Source organism: Erinaceus europaeus, chromosome X, assembly GCF_950295315.1.
Source record: "Erinaceus europaeus chromosome X, mEriEur2.1, whole genome shotgun sequence".
Taxonomy (NCBI): domain Eukaryota; kingdom Metazoa; phylum Chordata; class Mammalia; order Eulipotyphla; family Erinaceidae; genus Erinaceus; species Erinaceus europaeus.
In genome coordinates this window covers 84,698,142-84,708,799 of record NC_080185.1, presented here as the reverse complement: position 1 = coordinate 84,708,799, position 10,658 = coordinate 84,698,142, and positions in this window count along the sequence as shown.

Below are 10,658 nucleotides of genomic sequence, written 5' to 3'. Positions count from 1 at the left end.
CACAGAGTAATGCAATTCTTTATGGGTGAGGTCTTAGAGATGTCAAAAAAAAAAAAAAGATTGGAGGATTTTTTTTTTAAATCAGAACTACTTTCTAGGAATACAGAGCTCAGATAATCTTCAACATTACTAATTATTTCAGTTTCAGTAAAGGAACTTAATTTGAAAATTCAGTCTGAAGAATCACTTGCTTGTCTAATCTACGCATTCAGTCTATAGCATCTTTTATTTGGGTTTAATCCAAACAGCCTGGAAGGCCCAGTTCGGACTGACATTGCAAGTCAGTCAGTCTAGAGTCATCCTGAGGGACTCTACTATGGGACTTAAAATTGACAGACCAGTTTCAGAGAACTGTATCAGGGAATTTAATTCTTGAAAGCTGAGTTTGGGAAGTTGAACTAGGGTATTTTTTAAAATTTATTTAAAAGTTTTTTTATATTTATTTATTTTCCCTTTTGTTGCCCTTGTTTTTTATTGTTGTTGTTATTGATGTCACTGTTGGATAGGACAGAGAGAAATGGAGAGAGAAGGGGAAGACAGAGAGGGGAAGAGAAAGATAGACACCTGCAAACTTGCTTCACCGCCTGTGAAGCTACTCCCCTGCAAGCGGGGAGCCAGGGGCTCGAACTGGGATCCTTGAGATGGTCCTTGAGCTTTGTGCCACCTGTGCTTAACTCGCTGCACTACTGTCTGACTCCCAGGGGTATTCTTTATACTAGGTACAGTCAAGGGGCTCATTCTGGATCTAACATGGTAGTGTTTCATTTAAGGATTCATTCTGAGGCTGGTATTATGGGTTGGTTTCATTTAGTGCTCAGAATGTTACCTCAATATGGAGGTGTTAAACTTCATTTTTCAGAGTTAACCCCTTGCTTCAAGGACTTCACATCTGCATGATTCTTCTGCTCCCAAAGGACTTATTTTCCTCACTTTTTAAAAATTCATTTTTTTAGAATTTATTCATTTATTTATGAGAAAGATAGGAGAAGAGAGAGAAAGAATCAGACATCACTCTGGTGCATGTGCTACCGGGGATTGAACTCAGAACCTTGTGCTAGAGAATCCAATGCTTTATCCACAGCACCACCACCCAGACCACAAATTATTTTATTATAACTATTTTTATTTATTTATAAAAAAAAGAAACACTGACAAAACCATAGGATAAGAAGGGTACCAGTACAACTCCACACAATTCCCACCACCAGAACTCCATGTCCCATCCCCTACCCTGATAACTTTCCTATTCTTTAACCCTCTGGGAATATGGACCCAAGGTCATTGTGGGATACAAAAGGTGGAAGGTCTGGTTTTTGTAATTGCTTCCCCACTGAACATGGGTGTTGACAGGTCAATCCATACTCCCAGCCTGCCTCTCTCTTCCCTTAGTGGGGAGGGGTTCTGTGGAATTGGAGCTCCAGGACACATTGGTGGGGTCATCTGTCCAGGGAAGTCTGGTTAGCATCATGCTAGCATCTGGAACCTGGTGGCTGAAAAGAGAGTTAACATATAAAGCCAAACAAGTTGACTAATCATGAACCTAAAGGCTGGAGTAGTGCAGATGAAGAGTTGGGGGGGTCTCCGTTCTGTAAATAGTTAATAGGCATATTTTAGTTCTATTCCAAAGGGCCTGTGGCTATACTAGTTGGTTTTTTTTTCCCTGAGCCTGAAATCTGATATGCAGGTGGACCCAAGTTATTATCTGGGGAGATATTGTCATGGCTGGAAAAAGGACCAGAAAACTGGATCAGGGAAGAGAGTAGCTCCCTAGTATGGGAAAGGTGTATAAATATTTTTGACTGTAACTCCCATCAATTTGATGTGATCTGGGGCCCATATTCAGCTTAGGAGCATATGTGACCTCTGCATCCCTGTAGATCTGAGCTCACAGTCTGTGGTCATGGGCAGGAACATTCCAAGCTGCCCTAATATCAGGACCCATCTTCCTCAGGTGTAGCATAGAGTATGTTGTCCAGTCTCCCATCAGAGGATGGAACATTCTCTACTGCTGTTGATCTAAGTTGAAGGCAAGGTCCTATGAGGGGCTCACAAAGGGGTCTGTTTTATTGTTCCTGATATAGATGACTGGTAACAATGGAGAGAGAGATTTATTCGAGGTCTAGGCCCATCATGTCTGTTTGGAAATCTCAGAACTCCCCGAATAAGGCCCCAGCTGATTGGGTGGCTTGATAGTGAGTAAAGAGTCATTGTTAAAGTATGCCAGTCTCTTGACCCTACCCAGCTCCTGCAATCCTTGCTTTGATAAGGTAAGCTTTGGAATGAGTGAGGGAAGTGTAATAGGAAGTAGGCAAGGAGGGTATCCAAGTCTAAGTAGATACTATTCCATTATGAACTTTATACTGACTCACTGCAGACTATTGTGCACTCTTGCTCCCAGGTATATATCCTGCCCCAATCTATGGATACATGTGAACCTATGCTCCGTCTCCTGGGACCTGGTCTATATCTAGGTTTTGCGACTTTGTAAGGAAGTGAAACACCTAGAATGGAATTAGAGAATCATATGAAAAGAAAGCTCTCACCCAAGTAATGAGGCTGAAGGGTTGACACTCCACGCCTGACATCTCTGGACACAGTCTCAAGTGAAGCATGCCGAGGTGGTTGGTACTCATTTGCACTGACTAGGTTAGGATCAATGTACACAATATCATTTGGTATGAACTGAGAGAAGCATGCAGAAAAGTGAGCCCCATCCTAGAGGTTCCAGGACTGGGGGAAATACAGGCTCTAAAGAGGAAGCGGGAGGTTCCTGCTGTCTTAGGATTTAAGAAGGTAATAGTTATTGCTGTAATAGTATAGCACAATGGGTTAAGCGCACATGGCACAAAGACCGGCCTAAGGATCCTGGTTCGAGCCCCTGGCTCCCCACCTGCAGGGGAGTCGCTTCACAAGTGGTGAAGCAGGTCTGCAGGTGTCTTTCTCTCCCCGTCTCTGTCTTCCCTTCCTCTTCATTTTTCTCTGTCCTATCTAACAACAACAACATCAATAACAACAATAATAACTATAACAATAAAAAACAACAAGGGCAACAAAAGGGAAAATAAATAAATATAAAAATAGTCTATAAAAGAAAATTAGGTATTGTTATAATAACATTATCTGGCAATTGGATTAACTTTAAAATATCCCTTTGTTAGGATTTGCTGTATCATACACAACATCACCATAATTTATGTCCTTTGACATTATTTGTATATAGCTGTGCCACTGGTTGCTTTTGTTCTCCCTGATCTAAGTGTTTAAGAGAGTCAACATATCAAAGACTCTGCCTATGGTCTGTGCATTAAAAAGTTTGAGACATCTAACAAAGTCCCATAACCTAGATATACACCAGTTTCTGAGAGAGAGCTTATGTGCACACGTATCCATAAACTACTCCAAAATATATACCTGAAAGCAGAAGTACACTAGAGTTTGCAGTGAGTACCTCCCTAACACTTCCTCTCCACTATTCTAAGCTTGGGATCCATGATTGCTCAACAAATTGTTTGGCTTCGTATATTAACTCTCTTTTCAATCACCAGGTTCCAGATGCCACCAGGATGCTGGCCAGGCTTCCCTGGATTGAAGACCCCACCAATGTGTCCTGGAGCTCAGCTTCCCAGAGACACACCTTACTAGGGAAAGAGAGAGGCAGACTGGGAGTATGGACCGACCAGTCAACGCCCATGTTCAGCGGAGAAGCAATTACAGAAGCCAGATCTTCTACCTTCTGCAACCCTCAACGACCCTGGGTCCATGCTTCCAGAGGGCTAGAGAATGGGAGAGCTATCATGGGAGGGGGTGGGTTATGGAGATTGGGTGGTGGAAATTGTGTGGAGTTGTACCCCTCCTACCTTATGTTTTTGTTCATTAATCCTTTCTTAAATAAAAAAAAAGTTTGAGACATTCAATCAATTTTCCCCTTTCATATTAATTAAATAATGATTTATATGACTGCAAATTAATAGGAGTGTACATAAACACCGTTCCCACCACCAAAAGACTGTCCCATCCCATCCCCCACAACCCATGAAGCCGAACATCCACCCTCACCCTCAACCCAGGGATTTTACTTTGGTGCCCTACTCCAATGAGTCTGATTCTTAAGGTTTCACCTGGAAGTTCAGTCTGAGATCTTTCTGAACTTCTTTATTGGCAGTTTGATTCTTTATTATGGGTTTTGAGTTTGTGGGCCCAGATTTTGGAAGCTAAATATAAAGGCAATATTAATTTGGAGAATTATCCTTCAATTGCCACTTTAGGACTTAATTGTGGGGCCCTCAGTATGAGTTTTCATGGAACACTTTCTTTGGATGTCTTTCTGATGATTCACATTTAGACTACATCTTGGGAACTCAGTCTTCACAGCTAATTATGTGACATAAATCTAAGGTTTTTAGACTGAAATTTCAATCTGGTAGTCTCTATGGTCCACCTGGTTTGTTCCCTCTTCCACACAAGTCCAAAGATGGACAGTGAGGTAATAGTTTGGATTTGAGGCCTTCTGTTTCTAATTTATAATCTGTAAATTCACTCTGAAAATAGGTGTTGAGAGTCTCAGTTATTAGTAGCTCTGTATTGGTAACCAATTGGCTTAACAGTTATTGCAAGAATGGCCTTTCAACTACATGTGGGGTTGAATTTCAGAAAACAGAGGTTGGATTCTTGATCAGTAATGCTCCCTGAAGTCTAAAGTCTGATAAGCATTTTCATTGTTCCACAGAGTGCATAGTAGTGTTTCTTTTTGACAGTTCTGTCTAGGATTTATTCTGGGCATACTATTCAGGATCCCACTGTAAAGAAATTTGTTTCAGAAACTGACACTTTCAACAGAGGGACTGCCTAAAGAGGAATCAAGGCATTCTCAAATGAGTAAGTGCTTTACTGTGAACACATACAACATAAGAGGATTTATACCAGAAGAAACTCCTCAGACAATGAAGAAGCAAGGATTTTTATTCTTTACTGGTTTCGCAAGTTTGGATGTAAAGGACAAAATCAGAGCATGTAGAAGTTGGACCATAATATACAGTGTATCACCATGTTTCTTCTCACATCCTACATTCAAAAAGTAGCTCCCAAATCCTGTCCAGAAGTGAGATCTTACTACAATAACGAGATATTGGTCAGGCTCTGTCTCAACTTTGCAAACATGACCACTAGTTCAGTCCCTGGGTTGCAGTCTTCACAGAGCACTGATTGGTCTGATAAATGAAGGAATGTGTGGTTTAACTGAGAAACAACTTGTGATAAGATTATCTTCCTTCCTTTGCCCTTGTCTACAGACCTTTCCCTAGGATAAATGTAGGAACTTTTGATTGGACCAATGTCTTCGATATCAACATTGTGGTTTACAGAAAAATGTAGTCAGTCTTTGAACTGTTTCTGACACATAGATCCTAAAACTCAAGGAATTTCCTAAATGTTGAGAATGGAGAAGGGGAGGGAGAGAGAGAGAGAGAGAAAAAGAGAGAGAGAGAGAACACAAGAGTTCTAGCAGTCTCATTGTTTCCATCCTCCAGTGCCATGAGTATTGTGGGCTAGAACCTGGGTCATGAGCATGACAAAGCAGGCACCTTCCCAAGTGAACTATTTTGTTGACCCTTGGACAATCTGGCACACCAGACTGAACATCTGACCAAACCCCATTACTCAGAGCATTTAGTAGCACAAGGCCAGGCCTAGGAGTGTCAATATAGTTTGTTGGCATGACCATGTTCAAAGTTTGTAACCTCTGCAAGAAAAACTCACCTACATTTTTCTAGAAACAGTTTTATTAAGCTATAGTTTAAACATCTAAATGTTCAGTTCAACGTTTTTGTTTAATATAGTTATAGAGCTCTATAGCTATATTAGTTTTCAGGGCACCCAGAACAAATACTACAGATTAGTAATTTTAAATACAATTTTATTTTCTCAGAATTCTGAAAGCTAGAGGTCTGAGATCAAGGTATGAGCAGGTTTAGTTCCTTTGGAGACCTTTCTCCTTGGCTTGCTGATGGCCACCTTCTTTTTTTTTTTTTTTTTTTTTTCACATTGTTATCCTTTTGTGATTGGTTACCCTTTTTTTTTTTTACCAGAACATTTCTCAGCTATATTAGTTTTCAGGGCACCCAGAACAAATACTACAGATTAGTAATTTTAAATACAATTTTATTTTCTCGGAATTCTGAAAGCTAGAGGTCTGATATCAAGATATGAGCAGGTTTAGTTCCTTTGGAGACCTTTCTCCTTGGCTTGCTTCTTCTTCTAGCGTTTGCCCTTCTTCCGTAGCCAGTCAACAGCATCAGGTTGAGCCTGATGTAAAGTTTCGAGACCTCCTTTGAATCTGGAGAGGTGGCAGTCGTTGACTATGTGGGTCATAGTCTGTCTGGAGCCGCAGGGGCAGTTCGGGTCGTCTCTGGCTCCCCAGCGATGGAACATAGCGGCGCACCGGCCATGGCCTGTTCGATAGCGATTGAGGAGGGCCCAATCATAACGTGCTAGGTCAAAGCCGGGTTGACGCTTGCAGGGGTCTGTGATGAGGTGTTTGTTCTTTACCTCAGCTGACTGCCAGCTCTGTTTCCAAGAGACTGGAACAGAGAAGTTCAGTGTAAGCGTAGGGGACCAGATTGGGTGACGAGACGTCAAACGTTGGACAGGGTGGGCGAAGATATCCGCGTATATTGGCAGGTCCGGTCGAGCGTAGATGTGGGAAATGAACTTAGATGATGCCGCATCCCGACGAATATCTGGCAGGGCGATGTTGCTAAGAACTGGCAGCCATGGAACCGGGGTGGAACTGATGGCTCCAGAAATTATCCTCATGGAGGAATATAATTTGGAATCGACCAAGTGGACATGGGGGCTACGGAACCATACTGGGGCACAGTATTCTGCAGTGGAATAGCATAATGCCAGAGATGATGATCGTAGTGTGGAAGCGCTCGTGCCCCATGAGGAGCTGGCCAGTCTTGCAATGATGTTATTCCTCGCTCCCACCTTTGCTGCAGTTTTTATGAGATGTTTGTGAAATGACAGAGTGCGATCGAGAGTAACGCCAAGATAGACTGGCTGGGCTTCATGCCGGATTCTCGTATCGCCAAGCTGCACATTAAGCTCACGCGAGGCCGAGGCATGGTGTAGATGGAAAACAGATGATACCGTTTTAGCAGTGCTAGGAATTAGTCGCCATTTTTTACAGTAATCAGATATCAGAGACATGTCTTTCGTGAGTGTTTCCTGGAGGTGGCTTGCTGATGGCCACCTTCTTTTCTTCACATTGTTATCCTTTTGTGATTGGTTACTTTTTTTTTTTACCAGAACATTTCTCAGCTCTGGCTTAAGGTGGTGTTCTGAACCTGGAACCTTTAGTGTCTCAAGCATGAAAGTCTTTTTGCATAGCAGTTATGCTATCTCCCCAGCCCTTGATTGTTCATCCTGTCTTTATCCTAGTCTCTTTTTACAACCTTTTTTTATCAATCCATATTAGAGTTGGCCTCATTTACCTCAATTAATTCTTTAAATGTTCTATCTTTAGTCACACTCTGAGGTATTGAGGGCTAAGGATGCAATATATGAATGGGGGGAGTGGTGAGATTGAGCTGATAATAGCTACTGTATCTACGTTGAATTTTCTTCACATTCCAGTTAAATCTCTGTAATTATGAAGGAGTCAGAATCTCTCCCTCCCACTCCATCCCCAAGCACTGGGAAACTACTATTTTCCATATCTGTAGATTTGCCTATTCTGAACATTTCATATAAATAGTATCATATGATACATGGTCTTTTTTGACTAGATGGTTAGGATGTCCCCCCTTTCATTCCTGATTTCAGTAATTTTAGTTTTCTTTTTGTAATAATTCTAGTTTTGATCTTTTTTAATAACTATTTTTCTAAATTTTTTAAAATTTATTTTCCCTTTTGTTGCCCTTGTTTAACATTGTTGTGGTTATTGATGTCATTCTTGGTGGATAGGACAGAAAAATGGAGAGAGGAGGAGAATACAGAGAGGGGGAGAGAAAGATAGACACCTGCAGACCTGCTTCACTGCCTGTGTAGCAACTCCCCTGCAAGTGGGGAGCCGGGGGCTCGAACCAGTATCCCTACACCGATCCTTGTGCTTTGTGCCACGTGTGCTTAACCCGCTGCACCACCGCCCGACTCCCTAATAACTATTTTTAATATTTTAAATGGTTTACAACATTTTAAGATTCTAGGAGTATAATCATACACACACAGACACACACTCCACAGTACCCACCACCAAAGTTTCTATACTAGCACACATAAATCCACCTGCCCCTAACCCTATTCCCCCTGATAACCATTATAGTTTTCACAGAATCTAAAAATAAATTGTGTTATTACTTTTTGCAAGTTCATTTGTTTTAGTTATCTATATTACACGTATGAGTGAAGCCATATGGTAACTTCTTTATTTCTTAATTCGTCTAGACTAATTACCTACAATTCCATCCATTTTTTGTCCTGAGCTACACAGGTCAGCTTTTTAAAATTTAATTTAATTTTAATTACCAGAGCACTGCTCAACTTTGGCTAATAGTGGTGTGGTGAATTGAACCTGGGTTGTTGGAACTTCACACATGAGATCTTTTTTCATAACCATTAAGCTACCTCCCCCCCACAATATCACATTTAAAACATTGATTTTTTTGCATATATCTCATAATTCTTTATCTAGTTATCTGTTGATGGGTATTTCAGTTAATTATATATATTGGCTACTGTAAATAGTGCATCTATGAGCATAGGAGTAAAGATTTTTTTTCTAACTAGTTCAAATAATTTTTGTTTACACTGATTTTAATTTTTCTTTTTTCTGTCCATCTTTCTTACTTTCTTTTTATTTTTCTTTTTACCAAAGCACAGCTCACCTCTGGTTTATAGTGCTGTGACTTGAATCTGGGAGCAAAGAGCCTCAGGCATGGAATTCATTTGCATAACCATTATGCCTTCTCCCCAGCCTTTTTTCAGTCTTTCTCATTTCTTTCCTCTGCTCACTTTACAGCTATTTCATTTTTTCCATTTTCTAGTTTCTTAAAGTAGATTTAGGTTCTTAACTTGCAATATTTTTAAATAATTTTGTTTCATTTCTTTAAAATTTTTATTGATAGAACAGAACGAAATTGATAAGAAAGGGGGGATAGGGAGAGACAAAGAGATATTTGCAGCATTACTTCACCACTCATGAAGTGGGTGAAGCAAGTGGGAACAGAGGCTTGAACTCGGGTCCTTGTACATGGTATTGTGTGCACTCTTCCCCTTGCTCCACTGCTCAACCCCAGTTGATATTTATTTATCTATTTATTTATTGCCAGAGCACTGCTTAACTGCAGTTTATGATATGGAGGTTTAAATCTGTGACCTTGGAGCTTCAGGCATGAGAGTCTCTTTTGTATAACCATTATGCTATTTCTCCGCTCAAGTGATCAAATGAGAGAGAGAGAGAGAGAGAGAGAGAGAAGCCAGAGCACAGGTAAAGCATATGCAATGTAAAGGATCAAACCCAATGCCTTATGCAAGTCCTTCACTCTACCCACTGAGCCACCTCTTCATGAGATCATTTTTAATATGGGCATTTGTTGTAGCTAAATAAATATCCATGTAAACATTGCTTTAGTTGTATCTCATAAATTTTGCCATGATAAAATTTCATTTTCATTTCAATATGTTTTATTTTCCTTGATTTATTTGTTATTTAAAAGTGTGTTAATTTCTGTCGGGCGGTAGTGCAGCGGTTAAGCACAGGTGGCGCAAAGCACAAGGACCCGCATAAGGTACCCGGTTCGAGCCCCCGGTTCTCCACCTGCAGGGGAGTCGCTTCACAGGTGGTGAAGCAGGTCTGCAGGTGTCTGTCTTTCTCTCACCCCCTTCTCCATTTCTCTCTGTCCTATCCAACAATGACATCAATACCTACAACAATGAAACAAGAGCAACAAAAGGGAATAAACAAATATTAAAAAAAACAACTTAAAAAAAACGGGCGTGGGTAGATAGCATAATGGTTATACAAACAGACTCTTATGCCTGAGGCTTCGTCAAGTTCCAGGTTCAATCCCCCGAACCACCATAAGCCAGAGCTGAGTAGTGCTCTGGTAAAAAAAAAAAAAAAAAAAAAAAAAAAGTGTTAATTTCTATACATTTGTTTTTCACAAATGTGTCACTGGTTTCTAATTTCACTCCATTACAATTAGAGAACAAGCTTCACATGACTTCAAGTCTTTTATGGTCTGTCCTGGAGAATGTGTCATGTATACTTCAGAAAAAAAATGTATTCTGATGTTATGGGGTGCAGTGTTCCACAGATGTTACAGCTGAGATCCTATTGTTTTTATTAATACTTACATTCTTTAAAGTTAGATGTAACTAGAGGGCAAGGAAGATAGCATAATACCTATGCAAAAAGACTTCTATGCCTGAGGCTCCAGAGTCTCAGGTTCAATTTCCATATCGCCATGGGACTAGGTGGTGGTGCACCTGGTTAAGCACACATTTCACAATGTGCAAGGACTTGGATTCAAGCCTCTGATTCCCACCTGCAGGGGGAAGCTTTGCAAGGTGATGAAGCTGCAAGTTGTTTCTATCTAACCAGTCCACTCTCGATTTCTCTCAGTCTAATAAATAAATAAATAAATAAATACTTTTTAAAA